Source organism: Lissotriton vulgaris, chromosome 2_1 (genome assembly GCF_964263255.1).
Source record: "Lissotriton vulgaris chromosome 2_1, aLisVul1.2, whole genome shotgun sequence".
NCBI lineage: Eukaryota > Metazoa > Chordata > Amphibia > Caudata > Salamandridae > Lissotriton > Lissotriton vulgaris.
The window spans coordinates 354223881-354250585 of record NC_141687.1 but is presented as its reverse complement, the minus strand read 5'-3'; the positions used below and the strand labels follow the sequence as shown (position 1 = coordinate 354250585).

Sequence of the window (26705 nt, the reverse complement as noted above, 5' to 3'; positions counted from 1 at the left end):
TAGCACAGCAAACATCACCGACCCTTGACAAAAGCAATCTTGTATAGCGCCCTGATGTACAGCAGCAAAACGTACAGCGCCCGCCATGCTACTAAGCGGTACACGTGTAACACATCACATCACCAAACACAAAGTACAGCGCCACATGGCAGAGTCTGTGTGTACCCAGCATAAATTGTGGCACAGTGGTGTTCAGGAGCTCAATACGCACCAACAAACGTTACAGCGCCACAAAGTGCAGCAAAATCTTGTACAGCGGCACTTTACACCAGTGCACGGTGACAAGCTACATCATCACCGCACTACAACACACCACATTCTGCAGAAGCACCGCACGTACGGCGTGCAACAACCCACCGCATCGCCCTACAGCAGAGCAATCCCTTCCAAAAGAAAGATGCGTGTGGGGTCCCTCGGTGAACGCCCAACACTGCACAAGTTGGGCACGAATACTGTGGCACTGCACAGCAGTGACGGCTGAAGCGTGCACGGCCACCCGACCAGGTCTTCGGGCAGCGACCGTCCGTCGCCAGCGCTTGGTTGGAAACATGGCCCAAAAGGCAGGATTTCTGCAATCTTCATGTAAATGCAATGAAAAACAAGCATTTGCAATGCAATAGGTCTCGCATTAGGAAAGTTTGAGCTATTGGTATTGTAAATGACACATTTTTTTATTTATGTGTTGGTTTTGAAAATAGCAAAATTAATAGCTTTGTCATTTACAATGCCAATAGTTATATCTTTTGCAAATGTGACACCTATAGCATTTGTAATGCAACATGTTTTGTATTTACGTGACTTAGATGTATTGATATTACAAATAACAATGGCTTTTATTTTTTTTTTTATAATCAATACTTAAATAAAAGTTATTGTAATTTTTAATGGCAATACCTTAAACTTTTGTAAATAACTTTTGTGAAGATTATGTTCAGTGTATGTGTTTGCGGTTGTTGATCTCTGTAGCTGGACTGAGACAGGAACACCCACAAACCCTCTCCTAGTTCTGAATGCATCATTACAGAGAGTCCTCCACACTGGCAGAATGTCCACACGTGCACTTTGAGTGTAAGGATGTCCGTCAAGCCTGATGCAGGTCAGGGTTGGGATTTTCATGCACAAAGTTCTTATTTAGCTGCACCCACACTGGGCTTCTCTGCAGAATCTGCCCCTGACCCTCTACCTTCCCTTCAGGTCCCAATCTGCTCCTGGCTGCCTCACATCCTCCAACACCCCAGAATACAAGCTACGGACCAGTCTCATGTTCTCCAACATGTACCAGCCCTTCTTGCGACCATACACGTGTAATTCAGACATAGATGTGGTCTTGCAAGGACATGGAGTGGTTGGTTGTGGGACCAAAAGACCTGTGAACTCATCTGTGCTTTGATGCTTTGACACTTTGCCATGTGTGTGTTTCCATGCAAACGTGTGTTATCTTTCGTCCGAACTTTCTATATTTACCACAATTTGTAGCGCTTAGAACCAGATTAAATGTGGGGTGTAAATGCTATGCGTGCTGTTATTTTATAATCATTTGTATAGTTAATGGCTGAGGTATGCATGACTTCACTGCAGACGTCCGCACGGGTCTGGGATTTCTCTGCGGCTGGAGTCGTGGGGGGCAGGTGGCATTGTGTCGGGTCAGTGTAAGGAGGGGCCTGGGGCATGTAGTGCTTAGCGTCAATCCCTGTTGCTTCAATGAGACCACCCTGCCCCCCACTGAGGTAGCTCACACTGTGCTCGCGTGTGCAGGTCTTTGTGTCTGGGTGAGCCAGACGTAAGGCTTAGCAGATGACCGCGTCAGAGAGGGATTGCTTAACTGTGTGCAGGCTCTTTGTGGCTACTTTTCTGCATCAAAAAAAATGTGATGTGTTGTTGATCTTAGGAAATCGTCATCGGTTGGGTGGAGAGCAGAGATCAGTGCAAACATGGTTACTGTACTTTTGAGCTCAGCTGAACTCGCTTGGGAGCACACCTGAGGACTGACGTGGGGGCTAAGCTGAGGACTGACGTGGGGCTGGGCTGGTCCTTACCCTGCAGCGGGGAGGTCAAACACAGGAGCAGGCTCGTCTTTCGATAACTCCGAGCACCTTTGTGGAGCCGGGTTATAAAGTCAGGAGGAGATGAGAGCCAGTGGCAAAATTCGGGTCCCGGCTTCCGAGCTCGACTAAACATTGTGATCCTGCACAGTTCATTTCGGCTCCTTGTGACCCGAGGTGCCTCATCCAACAAATATTCGAGTGCCAAGAGGTTACGGGGTTCAGAGCATGCGCTATAAGAGCAGATGCGTTCAATCAGACGTGTTGTAAAATCTCGGCTATTGCCAAATGAACAGTGTGCTCCTGGCAACTGTAGAACAAGTCCCGCGGCGACCCGGAAGCTCTTGGCCGGCCGGCCAACCCGGTCGCGGCCGACCGGAAGTCCCGCCTCCCGAGGTCCGCGAGCTGCCGGCGCATGGAGCGCCCTGCCTGTCCGAATCAGCCCGGGTCCCCAGGAGGGGGCCGGGGAGAAGGAGGAGTGTGGCGCCTGTTGCGGGGCTCCCCGGACCTGAGGGAGCCCCGATTGTGAAGAGGAGACGAGACGCGCCGTGAGGCGCAGAGCGCGAGAGGAGCCCGCCGGAAGAGCGCAGTCGGTGAGTGGGGCCCAGGGCTGAAGTGAAGTGCGTGCGTGCGTGTGTGCCTGTGTGTATGCCTGGGAGGGGTGGGGGAGGGGGAGTGTGTGCGCGCGTGTGTGCGTGTGGGAATGTGTGTGCGCATGCGTGACTGTGTGATTGAGAGAGAATGCGAGGTGGGGGATAGTGTGCCTGTATGTGTGCCTGTATGTGTGTCGTATGCCTGCGTGTGCATGCGCGCGCCTGTGTGTGTGTGTGTGCGTGCATGCAGAGGGGTGGGGGCTGCCTGTGTGTGTGTGTGTGTGTGTGAGCAAGGGATTTGATTCGCGCATGCGCAGCTACCAGACGCTCGCTCCCGAGGTGAAATCTGACCTCGTCAAAGCGCGCGTCTGGTAGCTGTCCTCATTCCTAAATACGGGCCACAAAAGGTCTGAAGGAGACACTCTCAATGCTCACGCATTGAGAGTAGGTCTGCTCGACCTAAACATGAAGAGGAAAAAAAAGAGCGATTGACAAGTTGATAGAGGAGGAAGGAAGTCAGGCCAGAGTGAGCCCAGAGCATCGCATCATGAAAATATGCGGAACAGCAGCAGAGTTCCAGTGAGCTGGGCAACTAAATTACCTGTAACAGCGCCACAAAGTCTCTGGGCTATACAATAAAGCGCTACAGAGATGAATGTTCTAGGATTGACCGTTAACGGACAGAGCGAGGTGAGGGTGGGAGATGCGCCCTTGTCCTCGGACAACCACAAATCAAAATATGAGGCGCCAAAAAGCAACGCTTCTGTCCTAGAAGAGCCACACAAATCAGAAGCAATGCAGCTTAAATTCGCCTTTGTATCGGCATAAAATGATTTTCAGCGACGTGTCCGTCGCCCCTAATATTTATCTACATAATGCCGGGGCCCACCCCACACAGCCGGACGCACCCGTGCTGTGCGCCTCTTCCAAGCCCGGTGCACAGCCTTCTACTGTGTGACCTGCGGCAAGAGTTCCGAAACCCACAGTTTGGTCCAGCACGCAGGGATTTCTTTTCCCGAAGCTGCACGCGCTCTTGTGAGCTGTTAAGACAGTAGGACTGGGTCTGCTTGTTTATTGTGTAGTGGGGGTTCGAATCTCTCCCCTACCACGCTCCCTGTCCCTTACAATACACATTAGTTGCAATACTACTCTCGATTGTCAAGCAGCAAACCAACAGCGCGCAATGGGTCAGAATATTGAATAAAACTGTGCAAGTGGTGTATGTACCTCGTCCAAACCATGTGAGCGTGTATGCATTGTGTACAGTTTGTGTGCCCACAAATTACTTGTTTCGACATGGACAGCTGTTTTGTGTTCTTGCCAAAGTAGTGAAAGGGTGTTTAAAACTGAGTTATCGCGACAGGGTTTTGGGAACGTTTATTGGTTGCCTTTCGTTACTGAACTGCCTGCGAGCAGAAAATGCTGTGTAAGAATGCAGGCGAGGTTCGCCGCCCCGTGTGATCCTGTGTGCTTCCTTTCAGCATCCCATCGATGATCTGCCCATGCTGGATTCAGGGAGAAGCCGATCCTATCTGCCAGGTTACACCACAGAGTTGTTTGATCAGTTTAGTTAAGCTAGCACGTTCCCCACAGCGCTCTGGTGCAAGTGTGCAAGATTTTACTTATTTTATTTTTTATTTTATGCGTTTTTATATAGCGCGGACTTTACTCGAAGGTGTCAGAGCGCTTCACAATAGGAACAGTAATGATACATGAGGAGAAAATTACAAGTAAAAAATTACAAAAGCAAACGTTAAGTTACAAGAGGCAAAAGTGACAATTGTGAGCAAACAAAATACAAGAGGTAGCAAACGGTATATTACAGGAGGAAAAAGTGACGTGTGTATGTTACAAAAGGGTACAAAGTACAAGTAGAGGTATAATACTGCACTAAATGGCAGACACTCAAACACAACAACAAACGTTACGTAGGACACGCTTGTAACCTTCAGTACTCCACGTATTGTAAGTTGCTAATGAAATCAAGCGCTCTCCCCCATAGACCCTGTCGCCCCGTCCTCCTCTCGAGCCAGGCATGCCGCCAACCCGCAACTCTTCTCCCATTCCTGTGCCAAACCCAGAATCAACACCTCCAGAGCATCATATTTGCCCCCCAGCATCCTGTACAGGCGAAGTCACTGAGCCCTCCCTCTACTTCCCTCGCCCACTGTACCCGGACCACCTACCAAGGACTTCAGCAATTCCCTTCATCCTCTCCCTATGTGGGCCGGATCCTACTGCCCCCCTCCCAGTGGAGAAGTGTGGCTCAATGGTTAGAGCGGCAGACCCTGATGCAGAGTCCTGGCCCGGGACCAGGGTTCAATTCACGCCTTGGCAGGTCTTGGGCTCAATTTCCTCGGACCTGATAATTCTCGCCTCGGTGCCTATTCTAATCATGGGTCCAACTCTGGGCAATAGCTTGCTTAATCTCCACAACGGCCCCAACAGCGCTGGGATGCCTGGCTTCACCTTGGGGGTGCCTAGGAGTGGACATTTCACAGGGAAAAGCCAGGAAGGGTTCCACAGCGGTATGCGTTACAGCGCCAGGACACCCCAGTTTGGGTATTAGTGCGCTTTACAAGTACAAATTACATATTCCAGACTCCTTCTGGATGCCACACCCACCAGTGCCAGGCACCTTAATCCAAAGCCTCCCCTGAAAGCTGTAAATCGATTCTGTCCCGTCACTTAACTCGACTGTTTTGGAGCGCTATACCCGAGCAACCGTTGAGTCACACCAGGACAAATTCATTTTGTGAAACTCACGGCTGATATCGCCCTGACCAGCAAGCATGTCCATGTATGCCATCCTAGCAAATTACTCCAGCGCAACCCAAACTGAGATACAGGCCACCCGAGAAAACCGCCCCCTTCACGAGCGGTGTCCCTGCACCAAACCCTTTTGCGTACCCCCACCCCCTTGCGTATGCATTATTGTACCATTCTTCACCCCCTACCCCAAAAATTGTACTCGGGACTCCCAAACCCCCCACTTGCTCTCCCTGCGTATTTAAACTTCCCTGGACTCATCCTCATCCGTTGTGCATGCACCTGAATCCCTGCCCTGCTATCTCCAGTATTTGCTACAGCGAAACCTACCACACGCTAAACCTCCGTGTACCCCCGATCTCGTACATTCCTTTACTCGGACGCCCCCCTTTCCTTGTAACTAAACCCCCCACGCTGTGCACTGCGCTTTACCAAAGCCAGTGTACTACCAAATCCCAACCATCCCCCACTGAGGGGGGACTAACATCTCTGCTGCCAGCCCCCACCGACCAACGCTGCACTGCAACTCCCAAACCACTAGACCAGCAAACCTCCCTCCCTCCCGACCTGCAGCAGCCCTAGGACTCTCGCAGAGTATAACCTCCCCCCCGCCCGCCGCCATGTCCCTCTCCTAAACTGAATCCCAATCTCCGCCAACCCCATATCCACACAGCAGCACCCCCGCGGCTCTCACCATCTGGGAATAAAGTTTATATTATTTACTTTCTTTCCCCCCTGGATGTCCGTAACCCCCGTCACCTCATCCGCCCATGCCTACCCCCAACGTCCTGCGCAAGAAGGCCCTCTGAGCCAAACACCCTCCCCTCATCGCACCAACTGTACCCGTACCCCCTCCCCCCAGAGCCCTGCCGGGATCCGTGCGAGCCGTTCGAGAGCAATGGCGTCTGTGTTATGATGACCGGCAACGGTGGATAGGATAAACCTGCTGTTGTCACCAACCACCCCAGTGCCACTAGGCTCGGTAGACGAGGCGTTTTATAAACGCAGCCTACAGTCAGTGGCAGCAGCACATATTTACGCATGCCAGAATGTGGAGAAAAAAGGGACTGCGTAGCCTAGTCAAATGATATTGGACAGATAAGGTTATTTTTAGGGGTTCTGTGCTTTGTATCACCCTTATTAGTTGGTCATGCTGGCTCTATACTCCCCTTCGAGTAAAATGTATACTACGAGGTATTTACAGGCAGATATTTTCACACCTGGACTGCACTCTATGCCCTCTCTCTTTTTCACGCCCGCCCCCCCAGAAGTGCTCCTCCCCAGCACCAGGGTTCCCACTCTGCGGTACCACCGCCTCCACACTCCGACCGAGAGCCCCATCCACTGCAAATTCTCGCTCTACGTAGAGAAGCAAGAACAGAAGGCAACAATCAGGGACTACCAAATTTTACCCGTATGAGAGGGGAGGGGGAGAGCAGAGAGGAAAGAAGAACCTGACCACAAGTGTAGTGTGCTGGAGTGTGGCCCACATCCTGGCTCAGCTGCAGCCTCCTGCGCGGTCCTAGTGCCCACCGCACACGATACCTGCAAAGGGCTCCCCACTTTGCACAAAGAGCACATCCAACACCTTTCACCAAGGACTCAGTCAGCGCTTTTGTGCAAAGTGTTGCATGCAACTCCCCCCCCCCCCGATTACCTTTACACAACGTGCCCACCCAGCACAAATTCACACCCATGAGTGAAGCCTTCTTACAATTTGCTGACGGCGGCCTCCTGCACACTTTGTAGTGTGGAGTCTGGCACTTTCACCAGGGGGGGCACCAGCCCTCTCCGCAGCTGCGGCCTTGGAGCGCTTCCACGCCTGGTTTTGTCTCCTGAGAGCTGCGCAGTGTGAGGGGGTTTCCTAAACTGTAACTTTTTAGGGGAACTGGTCCGCAACATTTGTTTGCATTATTTGTCCTCTGGAAAGGTCCGCGACATTAGTTTGCATCATTTACCCTCTGGAAACCCAAATGCTCTCGCCTGTAGACTAATATGTGGCCACTGGCCACGGTAACAACATTTCAAGCAACCAACCAATACGGCAGCCTCTAACAGTACCCCGGGTCTCTTTCCAATGCCTGCCATCCCGAGCATCGCTTTCTCAGAGCGCCGCAGTATTTCCTTTATGCCACCGATGATGCCCGGCACTTCAAAGACACTTCCAAATTCAATTCACGCCCTCTCCACCTCGTGAAGGAAGACCTTCCACTACAGAAAGTTTCCAGATCTGAGCTGCTGCCGCCATCTCAAAAGTCCACACAATACATGAGTTATTACTGAATCCGCAATGTGCGCTGCGAAGGAGCAAAAGCAGGCCGGTCCGTGGATGGAAGCTCCCCAGACTCAAGAGAAGTCTCCAATGGCAGGACAAGCACTGGCCATTACAGACTTCTCTCTTTGTAGTCTGTGACTCGGCCAGACTTCCTGCTGACATAAAAAGTTCCTTATCTTCTTTATGGGGCCATCTGTCGCCCCATAAAGAAGGTAAGTAACCTTTTACGCCAGCAGTAAGTCAAGTAAGACAGTCTGAAAAGAACGGGGCTTAAAATGAAAGAAAATCATCACTAGGACCTCTTCTCCAATGGTTGGCCACCGTTTTGCATGAACACAGTGACGTCAGCCAATGGAAAAGAGGGGCGGGGCTTAACCTCGCTAGTGAAACTTACTGAATATCATTAAATCTCGCCAGCTCGACTGCGCATGTGCGCATTCTTTCGCAGGCCGAGACCTAAAAAGAGCAGCCATTGACTCGCAAGTTGAGAATAGGGTCTATTTCTCCACAGCTTTTGTTGACTATTTCTTGTGAAATCTTTAACTCTATAGATTGAAACACAAGTGCTATTTAGAAGTAATTACCACCAAAAAGTGAATGAGGATATATACCCCTCCCTGACAAACCCCAAATTCCTGTGGGGGTGGTGCTCGTTGTCTTCATATGAAAAAGCATGCCTTTTCCAATCACTTAATGTTAATATCGTGCTTCCCCCATTCCCTGATCTTTAGGTCTATGTTCCTGTTATACGCCGAAAGAGGAACCATCCACTGGTTGTTGTATTTCAAGTCATTAACCCTTAACCTTTTGTGTCAATAAAATCCTTCCCGCGTCCATTTCAGCCCAACTCCTATGCCATGCTAAGCCGGTTACATAACCCAAACCCAGCAAAAATTGATGCATTTGTGTGCCTTTGGAAGTACTTCAGACCCATAGCAATGGCTGCACCGGTCTATGGGAAGAACTGCCTCACTGAATACTTTCGCTGAAAGACCAACTGTTGCTTAATGGTGTGCCAAAGATTTAACAGGTGTATAGGGGGAGGCGGGGTGGGCATCTTGGTGCCTTTTTATCCCCCAAAGGCATTTTCAAACCATACGCCTCCTTCACCAGGTAATGCCTTCAGTCAGTGAGGGTAGATGGGGACCGGATTTGTGCCAGTATTAAGAGGGATGTGTGGCACAATTAAGATGCATTGTGACTTACAAGACCACCTTCATCACAGGTGACTTAGAAGCTTTACTCAAATAATATCACACTGTAGCATGAGAATAACTACTGTTTTACACTAAAAGAGAATATAACTGAGAACTCAGGAGTCCTCAGTCTTCACCTACAGCATAAAGGATGTTATTTTACAGAATTTTATATAGTGTTCAATCAATGGTCAGGTTTATAGACGCTGGGTAACATAGGCTTAGTACTGCGAGCATACACTTGTTTGAACAGCCCAGTCTTCAAAAGATTCGGAATCACATATAGTTGGGTGTAGATCTCAACTTAGGGGGAAGGGAGTTCCAGATGAGTAGAGCAAGAACGGAAAATCTGGTACCTCCCAATCTCTTCTTTTTAAATGAGAGGGTATAAGGAGAATCTTATGGGTGGACCTAAGGTTGCGTCATGGAGTGTAGTATTTTATTTATTCTTGATGATATAAAAGCAGGACGTTTGCCTTGCAGAGATTTAAAAATGATGCAACCCGTTTTAAAAATAGAATGCTGTTCCACCGGAAGTCAGTGAAGCTTTCTCAAAAAGGGGGTAATAAGGCAATGCCTAGGCTGTTGAAAAATAAGCCTGGCAGCCTCTTTTTTAACCAATAAAGTCTTTGGTTGAGGCCTTTTGCGAGGCCAAGATATAAGGAGTTAGCATAATCTAATCTAGAATTGACTAAAGCCAAAATGACCTGCATCAAATGTGACATATTTGCCAATCTTCTTAATGTTTTGTAGCTGTATGAAACAGGAGGACGTTACTGCTCCGAGTTGGCGTTTGAAGGGTAGGTTCATCGATGAGGAGTCCAAGACTCTTTACTCAGTTCTTAGGCTGTGTGTCTGTGTGTAAGGAGGAGAGGGGGGGAAAGAGAGGGGAGGCTCGTCGTGGGGGACAAAAAAGAATAAATCCACAGATGGGCCTTATTGTGTTTAATAACTATTTGTCTTATCAGAGTTGAGTTTAAGTTAATTACTATTCATCCAGTCTCAGATATCCTTCATAGTATTTTGAAAGGTTTCCATGGATTCCGGGGATTAGTCAATGGTACACAACAGCTGCAGATCGGCCACAAAGTGCAACTCTGGCTTACATCTCTTTTAAAGGGTGCACCAGCAGACGAATATGTAGATTAAAAAGATGTGGGGACAAAGAAGATCCTCGAGGTACTCTGCAGGTGAAGCAGACCTTGGGGAATTGAAAGGGACAGCCGGACAGATTTCGAATGGTCTTTCAAAAAGGAAACAACCCAGTCTAAGCTCGGTAGACCTGCGGCCCTGGCACGACCGATTAAGAGCTCATGGGTAACCGTGTCAAAGGCCGCAAACAGATCGAGAAGGACCAATGCCAGGGTAATGCCTCTGTCAGCTTCTTCCCACATATTATCTACAATTGAGAGATGGATTGTTGCAGTTGAATGAGCTGGCCGAAATCTTGCCTGATTTTGAGTCAAGGAAATTAGATTCCTCTAAAAACAAACAGAGGTGACTGACAACATAAGCCTCCAGCACTTTTGCCAAGAAGGTAACAAAGAGAAGGCCGATAGTTCTTTAAGATCAATGGGTCCTCGTCCATTTTGTTTTGCAGATGGACCACTATAGCCTCTTTGAAGATGCTGGGTATCATATCTTGGCTAAGGGAGTAGTTGAGGAGGGAAATGGCTGTCAGGGAAGTGAGAGAAGACTTTCTTTAAAATTGTTGCCGGCAAGTGTCATTGGGGGAGTCCGATTTGACTTATAGTAGGTTGGAGAAAACCTACTTACTAATAGTGGGGAAGACAGATAGTTTGAGTAGAATACTATCTTCAATAAATGTCACGTTAGGAGGGGGACTGGCAGGGATACTATCCTTTATTGTCCTAAGCTTCTCAATGAAGAAGGAATTGAGAGTATTGCATGGATCCTGTGTCGTTGGATGGGGATAATCACCCTGTCGGGATTGGACAATTCAGAGACTATGCAAAAAATGTGCTTGGACTTATTCAGAGAACAAGATTTTGTTAGAGACGAAAACAGTCTTGGTTTGTCTGATTCATTTGTTATATTTTTTAAGATAAGAGAAATAGGCTTCCTTGTCCACTGTTGAGCAGTTAGTCTGCCATTTACGTTCTGCACGGCGGAGGGCTGATTTTGCTATTTTTAGGTCTTCCGAGAACTATCTGGATGCTTCCTGGCACCTAGCTTGTTAGGACTTCGGAGAGGAGCATGTATGTTACTGGCTACTGTTAGTCAGTTGAAAATATCTTCTACATGAAGGTCCAGGTTGTCATGTGCAATTGGTAAGGTGATGTTTAAAGATTCAAGAACGGAATCAAGGTCTACACAAGACCAATTTCTACAAAGAAGTCCAGGGCATTGAGATGATTTCAGAGGGGTCAGGCCAAGTAAAGAAAATTTAATTAAGTAATGATCTGACCAGACACACATGGATGCAGTGATATAGGTTACTGATGGGTTAATGGACCATACCCAGCATATGGCCTTTCACTTGGGTGTGTGAGTGCATATGCTGTACTAAATTTAAATTGCTTAGCAGGCCAGCGAGTTCTGTAGATGTATGCCCATCCACTTCCTCATTGGCCCAAAAATTAAAGTAGCTAATTATCAAGATTTTAGCGTGGTCAAAAACCAAAGGGGATACAGAATCAGCTTAAAGTGTTGCATGTGGCGCGGGGGTCGATTGATCGCTGAACAAATGAAGGGAGATGTAGGAGAGTCAAGCTTAATTAGGAAGCAATGAACTGCAGGGATGAAATTGAATGAAAATTGCATTTTTAGAGTGCTCTACTACCCAAGGGTGTCTAGGCGCTAAAGCTCAGGGAGAAAGGTTACAAATCTAAGCAGAAAACAGGAGGTCTTCAGCATTAAAAAGCCAGGTTTTAAGAGCTTGGCGGAAAGAGAGCAGATATGTTTTTCTCTTAGAATCTGGGGGCATTGAGTTCCAAAAGCTTAGCAGTACAGGTAATAAAGCTCCTGCCACCTCAGTTAGTTCTTTTAACTCTGGGTACTACAAGATTATGAGCCAATGAAGATCCACTGGGGGTGTCCCACTAGAAACGTTGTTTAAGATACATGGGTCCCACATCATGCAGCACCTTAAAGGCGATGCAGAGGGCCTTGAAGTCTATACATTTTTGATAGGAAGTCAGTGAAGCCGGGAGAGTCCCTGGGATGGCAAAGGAGACCAGGCTAAAGAATAAAAATAATCTTAATTACAGAAGCTTTTGTCTCAAATATTTTTCTCAAGGATCTATTCATCTGAAGAAGGTAGTTGTCTGCAGGCAAAGCCGCTAGGATGCCCAGAGAGAATTAATCGGTTAACCAGGTTTCTGTTAACAATATAATATCAAGGGAATAAGATTTAAGGAGATGAAAAGTTTTGATCTGGTGCTTAACCATAGATCTAGTGTTTAAGTACATAGCCCTGATTTTGTCCTTTTTAAGTTTGAAGAAGTGGGATTCATAGTTGATCCTATGGTAGAATCAGTTGGGTTGGGCAAAACATAGGCCAGATTTGTTGTTTAGGATATCTTTTGCAATTTATTCAAAACATTGGGTTGAGTACCTTTCCTTTCGGCTTTTATGCTTAGGAGCTGGGAGAAGTTTTGAAACCAGCTCTTCCTCAAAAATCAATTCTCTCTTCCAAGACTATGCCTCTGTGGGCCTGGGATGCAACTTCGAAGACATCTGTTCAGTCTGAGGATGTATAAACAGACGCCTATGTCTTGCATCGATCTTCATTTGGAGCTGAAGGATGGGTTGCTCAGAGTCGTAGGAGCTTTTCCTTGGAAGGCGTCTTTGCTCCCAGTGGACCACAGTGTTTTCGATGACCATGTATGCTTAGGGACGGATTTCAGAGCCAGCATCAAAGGGGCCCTGCACTTTATGGGAACCCAAAGCTTATGAGGCATCATTGGGGTCAAACCGAGAGGGGTTGGCACCCGCAAGTAGGATTGTTATTTGATCTGAAGTCTTAGCTTAGTACTGACAAGAGCCGAAAGTGGAGGGGGCCCGCAAGGATGAAAGTCTGAGTCTTTCTGGAAGGACTTTACTCCTGACCCCCTTTTAGGGATTGGGTGGGTTGTTGGAGTGCTTTGCATTGAAGCCATTTGGACGGCCTAGTGAACGTTTGTGTCGTCCACACTCACAGTTCTGTCCAAGGTTTGGAAGGAGTGAAGTGGTAGGAGCCTGCTGCTCCTCTTTCTCAGGGTTGGAGTTGGAGGAGAAAGTCACCTCTGAGCTGGGCAACGGCTGGCGGGGCGGAATACCCAAGCGGCCGGCTTTTTCCCCTTTCTTGATGTCGGGCCAAGGGTGCTATTGGAGGCTTGATGTTGCAACCCATGGTACAATCTTGGTACCAAAGAGATTTTTTCAAGTGGCCTAACGGCTAGAGTCGACCTCAAAGCTGGGGAACCGGGTTCAAGTCTCGGCAGGGACAGCTCAACATCCTCTAATTGTGGGCAAATCACTTAATTTCCCCATGCCTAGTAAAATGAATGTGTCCGTCTGTAACACAACTGGTGCTCATCTAAAGCGCTCTGATAACTTCAGTCAAGTTTGCACTATATAAAACTCTCCCCCAAAAAAGGCATACCTTGCACACACTTGTCATGGTCGGAGGAAAGGAAGATGTTACACAACTCCTGGTTGTCAGTCCATGGGAATTTCTCATGGAACTGAAGCCAATTCTGGAAGGCCGTACTTTCCACCACTTTGGGTACATTCTCCATTACCAAGTCCTTGAAGGACAGGGACACACGGACTTGAGGAGGGTCTGAGGCCTCCCAGTTAGGAGTCAATGGTAGGTCAGTATCCGAGAGCGGACACCTCAAAACATAGATAAGTAGTTTCTTCTACCAATATCAAAAAGTCGATCCAACCGGTTGTGCCTGCACGAAAAGTGTGAAAACTTGCCGAACTTGGAGCCCCGTCGGCACATGTCCGAATCAGATGGTAGACAACACAATTTAACATGGAGTCTGTGCCCATACGCACTGCTAACTAAGTGAGGAGTTACCCAATTTCTTGGAAGGCAGGAGTGCGCAGAGCATGAGTATTTACTGCAAAAAATGCCACTAATACACATTCCCTCCTCAGATGTTATTACACACCACACTCCACTCCACTCCCGTATGTGGAATAATCTTTTCCCCTGTTGACTTAAACTACAATTTATCAGTAACCTTTATCTTTAGATGGATGAACTAACATACCCCTACAGAGGGATATGCGACTGATAATATTTGCTTAGTATTTGGTTTCCAAGGCTGAAATAGTAAAATCTGTGAGAGACAAAGTTTCAACCTTTGCACTCTTTTGGTCATTCAGGGAATCAATGCAATGTAAAATAAAAGTGGCACAAAGTGGTATACTAAACCTTGTCAATGTAAGCCTGAAGCGAAAAGCTGCAGACACGCAATCTTATCTCACTTGCCAAGATAAATCAAAAAGGGTGGTGGTTGGAGAGCAAAAGAGAACAACATGGATGCTCCATAAAGAGGCTCCAAATCCTGATAAGAAAGCAGTCAACATTTGACAGAATCTGCAGTATTGTGATCTTCCTAACAGGCAGGATCTGAAAAGGCACGATATGCACCAGCACATACCTGCAACATTTGAGATAGTGATTGCACCAAAGGTGGCAGTGGAGAAAGTGGAAGGCTGCTGCCTCATTGGATAGGCTTTGGACATCAGAGACTAGCCAGATATGCTGCTGTGGAGGAAAGACCTACCACCTAGACTGTGGTCCTGTTGGCGATCTGTGGAGATGCGGAGGGTCAGTATTGCTATTATGTGGGGACAAAGAGAAGCTGAGCAAGAGCAGCAAATGAGACTAGCTCTGCACCGCCAGCTAGAGTTGAGAGAGGCAATGGGCCCGAAAACACAGAACGGCACACAAAATGAAGAAGCTCTTCAGAGAAAGTGCTGGAACTGATGTACACGAAGAACGAGGACTTGGAAGTCCAATCCTACCGTAAAAATGTACACATTACTGGGGTTCCGAATCCTGCTAATATGGAGAAGATTGAGCACTATATGGAGAAGTTGATTAAGAAAACACCCAACAGGTCACAATTATCCTCCCTTTTTATATTGGTGAGAGTATACTGCACAGTAGTGCCCCACTTCCACAAGCCAATGATCACTTGGTTCTTAAACTACAGACCGAGATGTCACACTGAGTATGGTATGCCAGAAGAGACTTGTAGTTTAAATGTGTATTTAGGTCTATACACCCCAACATCACTACTGTGGTGCAGGAAGTCACACAATTGTTTACTGCAGTCAAGAAAAGACTTCAACAAATGCAAATGTGCTACAATGTGTTGTAGCAGGTCAGTTTAAGGATCAGCCATGAGGTAAGGGTCCAATATTTGTGGACTCATTGGGGACTATGACATTACTCAAAACGCTGAAAAATGATGGCAGGCCGACCCACGCAGTTGTAATGTAGTCAACACAGTTGTCAACTTTAGAAACTGAGAATTGTAGCCCATAAGAAGCTCCCCAAATAATTAAAAAAAAATACCCAAATCCCAAGGCTTCAACATTTTGTTATTTGGGCTGTTTGTTATTAATTTATGCCATTACTTTATAGTCAAGGAAATTCGGCCCCACAAATTCATCTTAAGGTACCACAGTTAAAGAAGACAGCTTTGCCCGTCATCTGGTTTGCCTCAAATTGGGATATAGACGAATCAGAGAAATGCCTAAAATGTATTCTATAAACAGCATTTCAGCAATCACTTAAGGTTGTAATATATGGGGATATACGAATTGTAAAGCTCTGAAACAAGCTGAAAATACAGCTCTTAGAAGACTAATAGCTATTTCCAATTCTACCTCAGCTTTTATTTGTCACAATGAATTGGGTCTTTCTTTCATGAAGGATATAATCAGAATAAAGGCTCATGTTACTCAGGTATTCTATATGGTTGAAGCCTAATGTACCTTAAACTGGGCATGGATTGTTAATTGCCTTTTCCTTGACTTCTCAAACAAGATTGCCTGGCTGTAGTCCACTAGATTCAGTCATCAAACTATGGGATTAAATCTGGGTATTTCTGAAGGCAGTATCCTATTTATCATTTCAAATTGAATAAAATTAGAACTAAAAGGGAAAATGAAAGGATTTGCTTGTGCAGCTGGAGAGCATGATGAAAGGTCTGTAAACTCAGGGGCAGCATATGCATTAATCCCTTCGCATCAAGGCTTGCAGATGTATCTTATTCAAGTTTTGAACAGGAATCATTGTTATATTTTAACTAGTTTTCTCCTTGCTACTACTCATTTTATGATTGCTCAGCGGACTCCAGGGAGCTGCTTTAGCGGGAACAGAGTTTGTACCTGTAATGGGGCATCTGCATAATACACTTTAGATTTAGTCTTTATCAATTTTATAAACACCCCAGTTTTTTTTTAAAACATGCTTTAAGTTTTAAACAAGGTAGATCAGCTTTCTTACATCTGCAATCATTGCTTTGCTCCGCTATATTGAGTTTTGTAAATAGCGCAGTGAAAATAGGAAACATTTTACTGATATGCAAGCTATGTATACTTTATCTGCTGTTTTAATAAGTCTGTTGTGTCTAATATTTAAGTGATATTTTATGGTTTTAACTTATTAACCAAATAAAGATTATTTGATTACTGACAGGTGGACTCTGGAATGCAGAATATGGTGGAGTTGCCACCTCCCCTTGTTGCTGTTAAGCAGGGTTGCCCTCATGAAAATAGTTCTTCCACACAAACTGCCCTATCTGTTCATTAACATTCAATTCCGATGCCCTAACCAGAGCCTTCTTTATTAACTTTCATCGGATAGTGACAAGGCAGATATGGGAGATGGGGTGGGGGAGGAGGATGGGTAAGCAGCCTGATATATCAGCTTCTCCCAAGCTGGGACAAAGACACTGCCATACATCAAGAGGTGTATAGAGATCCGTGACATGAAGTATTTTTGGATAGCTCAGGCTCAACTTACTAACTACTGGTTGTCCCCCAAAATTGCACATGTCTCATGTGGCAATATAGTCAGATGTATCGCTGCCTGTCCCCTGGGGCAGTGTTGAAGGGTCCTTCACTAGATCACTGGACCACAAATACTGTGACATGCACTGGGTGGACATGGATCAGTTGGCTGACTCTGTGTGGGGGTAAGGGAGATCCATTATCCAGACTTTCCATGGTTGAATAATCCCAGTCTGTTGGTCACAATAAAACAAACAGCATACACACAACTGGAACTGACTAAGGTGGGGGGCGAGGTTTCTCCCATTCGTTCTGCTGAAACCAGAAAGTATGGAAAAATACCGGCCCCTCCCCAACCTAAGAGAAATAAACGCAAAAACAGAATTCCCCAACACATCCCCTGTTGCATGACTACTAGATACCTGGACCAAACAGGAGGGGACATATACTGTGAAGCCTGACAGTCTGGGTGTTGATAAAACTACAAAGTAGGGTAAGTCCAGGTCCAGTTACCGGCTGGCACTCTTGATTCTGAGTGAAGTGCCAAGAAGGAAAATGTGATGAGCAACACATCGCCATTCAGAAAAAAATGCAAGAACCTGGATTACTGCTCTAAGCAAAATTAACATCCACATTTAAGGCACTTAGTCATTGGGGTGTGTCAATCTGGTCATATATACCTCACAAGACAGATTATTGCTGTGTACAGGTGAGACCACTAATCTGATAGCCGAAAAGGGAGGGTGGCCTGAATATATGGCATTATTTAATGCCTAGCGACATCTCCACCACTTGGCAAGTAGACTAATCCCATTGAACAGCAGCGCATCAAACCTATGAGAGACTTGATTATCTACTGATAGACAAATGAATACTAAATAAATACAGTGGAGGAGGGTTGACCTGAATTAACAGATGCTATCAACCCTGGGCCACTACTGATGACATTCTCATGGCAGACCTTGGGGGAACAAAAGCCAGGGGACACTAGCACCTCCCTGATAAACTTTTAAATGACTTGGTTGTTATGGATGCAGTCAGAAAAAAAGACCACCGAAAACAGATCACGTAATGACAGAGGGGAGGTTTGTAAGGGAGTGATCAGGATGCTCTGAAAGTTAGTGGTTATCCGAGACTCGCTAATACAGGAGGGTTGGTACAGGGGAATGTGCAGCTTGATAAGATGATGTAAGAACTTGGGAAGCTGGGTAAGACAATATACATCCAATCCCTCTAAGAAACATCAGCAGACAGTGACGGCAGTGAGAGGCCAGATGCATGCCACTGACAACAAGAAGGCCAATTACATGTTATCTAGGCAGGGGGCATTTTTTCACAATGGGACGAGCTAAGCTAGCAGATTTCTAACAAACATTACAGATGGTATAACCACACTGTAATGTCGCAGGGATCCAAGGGAACACGGCAGGTGATTTGGGAGGTAGGCACGGGAAAATATGGGTGGTTCAGGCTTCTAGTAAGAACTGTACAGATTTGACCACTCCAACCTTCAGGCCAGACACACATATTTAGACTCTGTCTCGACTCACTGGGGAGAATGCTGAATTTCTCAACAAGCAAATATACAAATAGGAAATTCTGGAAGCAATCAGAAGCCTGAGAATATTTGAGGGGCCAAGCTCAGACAGCTTCATTGCGACCTTTCAGAAAGCCTTTGTGCCTCAACTCTTTATGCTGTTGACTGAAGTGTTCAGCAAGTCTAATAGCACCCAGGGAGGGACACTTCGTGGCTGAGGCAACGATTTCCCTTATTGCTTAACCAGGCAAAGACCCTTTCTCTGCACCTCGTACCGCATAATATTGCTGTTGAACATCAAACACAATTATCTACAAGACAGTCTTATCCAACAGGCTAGACAGGGTAAAGCTTGCTTTAATACCCGCTGACAAAGCAGGCTTCACTACGGGTCATAATACCACACACATGATTGATATGGCCAGGAGGTGCAGCGGGGAGCTAGTCCTCGCCCAACGCAAACAAATGCACTCAGCAGAGTAAACAGAGATGAATATAGACTCTGCATATGTTTGGGTCTCGACCTGCTTTATGGGGGTGGAAAGCAGCCAATTACAAATCTCCCTAGGTCACGATTAGAACGATCAGGTTGCACACCTGACACAGGGACATTCGGCAGGTGGCCAATCAGGGGTTGCCTTTAGGATTTCTCCTTTTTGTACTCACCCTAGAGCCGTTCTTATAGAAGATTAAAAAAAAATCTTTGTTCAAGAGGCTTAGTCTACGGGGCCTGACACCTTAAAAATCACTGTCTTGGCAAACAACAACTTATGATCCCTGAAGGAGCCACAGCAATATCTAAAGGAGCCAATTCAGGATTTCAAGATATACAAAGATGTAGCAGACACACAGGTTCTGGTTCTTAGGGCCTGGTTTTCGAGATGGAAACAATGTCTAATGAGTCACTTACAATCCACTATCCCATTCAATTGGTTGCCTGAGGGCAAACAGCACCCAAGTATCAGAATCTCCGATATCTACGCTTTTGTTCAAGTAATAATTTTATAGCTCTTTTTAGGGATGTTAAAATTGGCATCGAGTCCTGTCAAATGCACACACTGATGGGTGGACCAAAAATTATGTATATATTTAAGCCCGTCTATTAACCCTCAAATACGATGAAGTCACCCAACTCCAAGAGTTCTGGAGATAATTTATCTCGGTTAAGAAAGAGATCTAGACTGAGTTGGAAAGCATGCACTAAAAGGCCAGCTATGGAGGCCAGGGGTGCCCTACTCTATCAACTAATATCAAGCTTTTTTGCTAGACTATATAGTATAATGGTTTTGAGACTAGATGGGCAAATCAGGGTGTTTCATACATCAGAACCTGGCCACCCACCCAATGGGCGAAGTCGCCTGGATGTCAAAGAGCCAGCGGGGTCAAAACACTCTTCCAGAGTTCGGACAGGTCTAGTTATTTTGGTCTTCTTAAGGTTTATTTTGAGGGAGTTCTGGTTAGAAAAACTGCTTGTATTTAATAGGTGCTGAAGTCCAATTGGTGTCCGACTGATTGAAACCAAGTCAGCAGCAAATAGCAAGTTTGACATTAGCTTGTTTCCTAGTTTTGGAGCGTGGGATACACAGCTGTCCAGCTCCCCAGGCAAATTGGCCAAAAAGAGATTAAAAAGGATTGGGGCAAGGACACACCCCTGCCTGAGGCCTTTCGAGGTCATGATTCGTTTAGAGAAGTGTGACCCTGCACCTAGTTTGACCCTGATCCATCTGTCCGTATGCAGCTGTTTTAGCCGTTTCAAAAGTGTGTTTGGTATACCCCAATTTTCTAGTTTTTCCCAACTTTTGGCACGATCGACATAGTCGAAGGCGGCTGTGTAGTCAATATAACAAAGGAAGAGAGGCATTTTTGATACTTTGGCTGCATCCATTAACAACGTGAAAGCCAATATGTTAGTTGTAGTTCCTTGGCCACAACAAAATACAGTTTGATTAATGGGGATAATGGATTGTTCTGAAGCCCAAGATGTTAGCTCGTCCAAGATTGTTCAGGCGTAGTATTTGTCTACGTCAAGAAGGGCAATCAGTCAGTAGTTATTTGGATCATTTCTATTGTCTTGTTTAAAAATTGGGCTAATAATAGATCCTTTCCAAGATTCCAGAAAAGTGACTATGGGGTTTCAAACCCCTGAAGACTGGTAATAGAGCCTTGCTCCAAAAGACGGCGTCGTGTTTATACAGTATCGGTGGGATCCCGTTTGGGCCGGGCTCTCCCATATCGCTATCCTTGGTTATTAGGCCTTTTATCCGTTTTTCCATAGGAGCATATCATTCCTCTTCAGTGGGGTCTGTAGGGTCTGAGTTGCCATCCAACAGGATCCCCTGTTGCTTGTGGGTATTAGTGCTGCTGAGCAAGTGAGGTTTGGTCGAACAGTTTTGTGTCGCTTTTCCCTTGTTAGGAGATTCGATATCCGGTACCGCGATGCCCGCTCCCTTGTTTGATTCCCCTCCCTTGTTGTTAAACTGGGCAGAGAGGTAATCTACCCAGTCGGCTTCTGTTATGTATGAACTAATTCCTGGGTGGTTTGGTCCCTCTAACTTATGGATTGTTTGCCAGAACGTAGCGCTGTTGTGTTGTTTGGCATCATGCAATAATTTAGCCCACATTTCGTCATTCTTTTGCCTTATTTTCCTCCACGTCCTCCTTCTCAATAGTGCCTACGTTTGTCGAAGGGTCGACTGCAGCTCCAAGTTCCCTGGTGTTTTTCGCAGTTGTCGAAGGGTTTGGTTTGTGGTGCGTTTGAGGCTCTTAGTTTGCGGGCTAGAATTTGCTTTTATTAATTCATCTTCTGATTGTTTTGATTTGGTCCTGGTCCTGGTCGCAAAATTACCACTGAAGGTCTTAACGAAGTTTTCCCATGCTGTTCCAATTGTGGTACCAGTTTCTTTTTCTCTCTTAAATAAGGTTTTAGCAGAGGCTGATAGAGCTTCAATATTATTGGCATTGCACCTTAAACGCTTTAAATTAGAGACTTCTTCAATAGCAATCGGGTCCAGGTATCTAGTATAACAGCCGGCCTCGCATTCAACAATACTTCCTGTGGGAGGTGATTGCTCTGAATTTTGTCACCTATTTTAAAGGTTGCTATTTTATTGAACATGTCTAGTGTTGCTAACGTTTAATCTAAATAGGATAACGTTTTTGAGGAATTAAATGTAGCAACTGGTTGATAATCCTCCAAGAAGCGGTCATTCAGTGCTCTTAGATTTAAATGTTCTAATTCTTGTAACAGATATTTGGCCCATCTTGAAGGTTTGCTAGTGTTTGCTTGGCCCTGATTCGGTGTCCCCCAAAGTGATGCAAGTTCGTGTACAGGGCCGTCATCTTGGCTTGACCCAAAAAGGTGTAGATTGAAATCACCAGCAACGATTATGTGGTCGGTGTCTTGTACATCCATGATCTGTTTTATTTCATTTGACAGCTCCTTTACAGCTTTTTGTTTTCGTTTGGGGTGCACGTAGGTGTTAATTATTGTAAAGTCTTGTTGAATTTGAGTTTTATCTGTAATGCATGAGCTGCATTAGGAAGTGTAATTTTCGCCTCTATGGGATGTATTGAGCCCATTGTGGTTATTAAAGCCAACGTCATTAGTCCCCCCGAACAGCGACCAAAGTTAGAGTCCTTTGTTGCCAGGATGAAGTAGGAGGAATACCCTTGAAGTTCATTGGCATAATCTTCCCAGATTACCTTGAGGAGTATTAAATCAAATGTTTTCAAGTAATTGATTACTTCATAATCAACCAATTTGGCTGCCAGGACGTTAATGTTCCAAATGCAGAGTTTAATTTGACCTTGCACAAGTAGAGCTATCTGTGCGATATCACACTCTTGTCAGTTTGGACGATCTGTTAGTATTATGCGTGTTATTTGCGACCGAGCTTCTGGTCCCGGTTTCAAAATTGAGTTCGCCAGGGGTACTGCTTCTTGCCCCTCTTAATACTGAAGTGGACATTTTGTCTGTAACAATCATTCAGGCTTTTAAAAACAGAGTTGGATAGAGAGATTTCAATTCGACTGCTTTTTTATACCCCAGTGCTTGAGCGTGCTTTCCTCTTCATTGATTTTGTTCGCGATTTCACTTGAGCTTTATCTTGTCCTCATCACCTCCGGGCCTAGACGGTTATTATTTGGAAGAAATTCTATGAAAAGTAGGTACAATGAGTTTATATTTCCAAGGCTCGGGATGGAGTTTAAGAGTCGCAAAACGTTCCCTCTGTTTAATATATCATCTCTTCCCCGTGATTCATATTCAGGAATGAGAGTGATGCTGACCAGTTCTTCAGTTGTACTTTCCTTGATTCTGTAAGTAGGGGTTTCGTCCTGTAAGTGAGGTCTTAGTTGCAGAAGGTTGTTCTGTTCTACTACTTGATTGACAGAATTGCGAGAGATTGATGGGAGGGCAGATAGAGACTTGGTTTTGCTGGATAAGCAGCTTTGTCATACAGGGGCCCCCTGTCTACTGTTTTTGTTGATCCTTATTTTTTGACAAGTCAACTTCGTTGGATGGTGCCCCCCGGGGTTGATCTTCCTTGATGTATTTCGGAGTTGCTGGGTTTTTTGCTATTAATATGGACTCCTGCCTCTCATTCATTGTTGGGATGTTCCTTCTTGCTGGGTCATTGCTATTAGTGTTAGCTCCTGCCTCTCATTATTGTTGGAATGTCCTTCTTGCTGGACTCGATGGTGGCCCGTAATTGTAGGGGGCTCTACGGTGGAATGACCTAACCTGCCAGGCAAGGCGGAACAGAACCTGGACCCGGTTTCTTCAAAATCGGGGTCTGGTTCAACCGCACTGACAGGTTGTTTACTCAATGTGTTTAAATCAAGAGATAGTGGCTTCTTATTATGACCCTTCCTTTTTTGTTTATTACGAGCTTTCCGAGGAGTAGGGTTTTTATTTGAAGGATCTGTTTTTATTGGGGCCATTGTTGGCGTTGCGTCACTATCTGCAGCAATGTTGGAAGAGCTAATCACTCTTGGTTCAGTTTTTTGGGGTTCAGACAAAGCTGTCCCGACCTTGTGCTGACCATCTGCAGATGTAGGGACAGTGGAGGACTACCTTTTATTTCTGATAGAAGATTCCCTAACATGGTTGGTAGTGTTGTTAGCTTGTCAATTATTGGTGCACAGGTGCATTCAAAATAAATGTTTTGGCTTCCGTGCAGCGTTTCTTGGCACCGCTTAATTAGGTTATTGAGCTCTGATAGTTTTTTGTCGATCCCTGACGTAAAGTCGGCCAGGGTCTGAAGGACCGTAAGCTGCAAGTCTATTTTATGCGATTGATATTGTAAAGCTGTAGTTGAGTATTGCATTGAGTTTAGAATTGCAGCCCAAATTGATTTGATGGGTGTAGTATTGCTGAGATTGTATTGCATTGTATATTGGATTTATATAGCGCCTTATCACCCAGGGGTCTCTAAGCGCTTAGATGCAATGGTGTATTAATTGGTGCAGGAAATGTGTAATTTTGAGCAGGTTTTAGATTATATGAAGCGATGAGCTCCTCCCATTCCTGTGAAGCCGGGAAAGACAAGTCCGGGCTTGATATATGGGAGTCTTCATAAGGAGACATTGTGTAGCTTTCTGTTGGTTTACTGGCCAGGGAGCTGTGGGAGACCGCCGGGTAATCTGGTGCACCCGGTTCGCCTGACTTTAATTCTTACTGCTGGAGTGGGGAGCTGTTTTTTGGAGACAGCAAGAGAGCTGTTCCCAATCAATCTATAAGCTGGTTCTGGGGCGTGCCCCCTAGTGTGTCAATTCCAACTCTTGCCCCCATTTCCTCTTCAGAGACATTTTCAGCAGTCCTAGTATCAACTGTGCTTTTTGGTGGAATCTGGTCTATCATAGATGTGTTCCTTTTGTCGGTTTTAGCTTGATTTTCAACTTGGTTATTGAATAGGTGAAGTGGGGGTTGGGGTTCGAGTGACGTAGTAAGTGACACAGTAAGAAGCTGATTAGTTGGCTGGTGGTTTGGTTCAAACTTCTCTGGCTGTAATTGCGATTGCAACCCTTTTACATTTGCGCTTTTTGAAATGATTGCTGTACCCAGATCTTTCAAAAACGCAAATTGTGTAAATGTTGGGTTGGAAATTGAAAGGTTTTTTCCTTTGAGAGGCCCCGTCAATGGTTATGAGGGCACGGTCCCCTTGTCTTCCTTGTGTTCCTGGTAACTGCATCGGATTAACTGGTTGATGAGAAGTTGGTTCATGGATTTGCGCTGACGTCATCGCCATTAGTGGGAGAGTTTGTGCCAGAGCAGGTGCTGGTGGTCCCCATGACTAGGTTACTTTCAGTGTTTATTTTAATAGATACTGACCCCAGTCGTGGGCCACTTGACTCTTCTATGCTCGCTTTTGCAATACCTTGTTTTTGTTTGGACTTGGACTTTGACTTTAACTTTATGGGAGTCTTCCTTACTCTGCCTGATCTCATGACTGGCTCTGTGGGCTGTGTCTGGTTTAGCACGTGATATATAATAAATAAGAGTGTGCTGTACAGGTAGGAGTTCCGGATTGGAAGCTGACACTCTCACCTCCATCGGCCCAAGGCTGCTGATGGGCTGCGAGTAGCTGCTAATGGCGGAGTGGTGGAACTGGGAGGGAGCAGGCCCTCAATCGCCAATTACCGCTTTCCGCTACCGCTAGCCTACACCGCGCCCTGTGATCCGTCGATCCGGGTTCTGGGGTGTATTGGCAGCAGATGTGGTAGGCTGCAGGTAGCGAGGCGGCGGCGGTTGAGGAGCTTGGAAACCGAGCCCAAAATCAGGCATGGCTCCGGTTAGCTCTGAGTGTCAGCGTCCGCAACAGGAAACAGGAACCAGCAGCACCAGCAAACAGCAACCTTACAGATGAGATACTGGACCTTACACCCAGAAACTAAGAAGGGGGGCAACAAGAAACCTCACAACCTTCGAGCATCTCTTTCAGATGCTTTCCTGAATCAAAAGCCTAGGCTACCACATATACACAGTCCTAAATTCACAAAAGGTTATCATCAAACACCCCTACGGTGGGGCGTGGCTTGGATGCCGAGGCGAGGAGAAGCATGAGTGGCGAGCACCGCTCATAAGCCCCGGAGTTATCCTGTTTACTTGACCCCCGGGACCCCACCATGCCAACCGGGGTTGGGAGAAGCAAGGGGGAGCAGCCCTGATGTGTTTTTTGCCCCGGCGGAGATGTACTGCCGAAACCGGAGTGCAGTTTGCGGCCGGTGCGGAGACTGCTGGCGGCTCAAAATGGCGGCGACGCTGAGCGGAGCGGCTCTGAGATGCTGCCGCGAGTGAAGACTTCTGCTGCTTGTGGCCCGGCGAAGTGGCGGCACGGACCTACTTGGACGGCGGAGGTGGCCCGCGGGTGCTGAGGTGCAGAGGGTGCCTTAGAAGGGATGACGATCCTGTGGTGAATAGCGGACCTGGCTGTGGGGCTGCACGCCCGCCGTGGAGGAGAGAGGAGGTGACCTGGGTGGCTGCGGGCTCAAGCCCGGTGCAGATGGCAGAGAGGTGGATTGCGCCTGGACGGCGGCGGGACCCGCGGCGAGAGCGACGCCTGTGGTACTCAGAGGAGAGAGTGGTGACCGCTAGAAGTGGAGCTGCGGTGGGGTGCCCTCCATTTCGTAGCGATACAAAAGGGGATGATGGATGGAGCGTTTGAGCAAATCAAACACTCACCCCCAGTCAACTGATCTGGGTTTAATCCATCACCATTCTTTAGCTCACTCAGCCACCCCAGTTCAGACATGGCCATATGCAAATCAGTCTGACCCTGTGCCTCATGGGAACAGTCCAGCCCGAACCCGCCAAGCCATGTCTTCCCTGGACCGGAAACAAGCATCCTGGGACCGGTTTCGGATTCATAATCCTCATCAGCCAGGCTATCTTGAATCCAGTGGCCAAGTGAGCACATACACCTGTGCCAGAGGTGTGGGCACAGGTGTATGAGCCCTGTGCCCCTACAGTACCCAGGGCCATCCCTGGGCACTGTAAGTACAGTGATGCCATTAATAAAACATATGGTGCTGGGAGGTTGTCATTACGAACTCCACAGCACCATAATGGCTACATTGAAGACTGACAAGTTTGGTACCAAACTTCTCAGCACATTGAACCCGCACTGATGCCGGTGTGGGATTTAATGTAAAATGCACCAGAGGGCATCTTAGAGATGCCCCCTGGAAACCTAACCTACAATCCATGTCTGGGCTGAGTGGCTGCAGAGACTGCCACACAGCAGACATGTTGCTGGACCCCTGGGTGGAGAGCTCCCCGCTCTCCTGGGCCTGCAACAATGCACATCCTGG

The 26705-nt window shown here is 46.5% G+C and overlaps 1 protein-coding gene across 2 annotated transcripts in view; it reads right to left on the bottom strand.

Annotated features, from left to right (window-relative positions):
• FLOT2 (flotillin 2) overlaps nucleotides 1-26705 on the bottom strand; it is a 351376-nt gene that overhangs the window by 73384 nt on the left and 251287 nt on the right. The window lies entirely within an intron of this gene.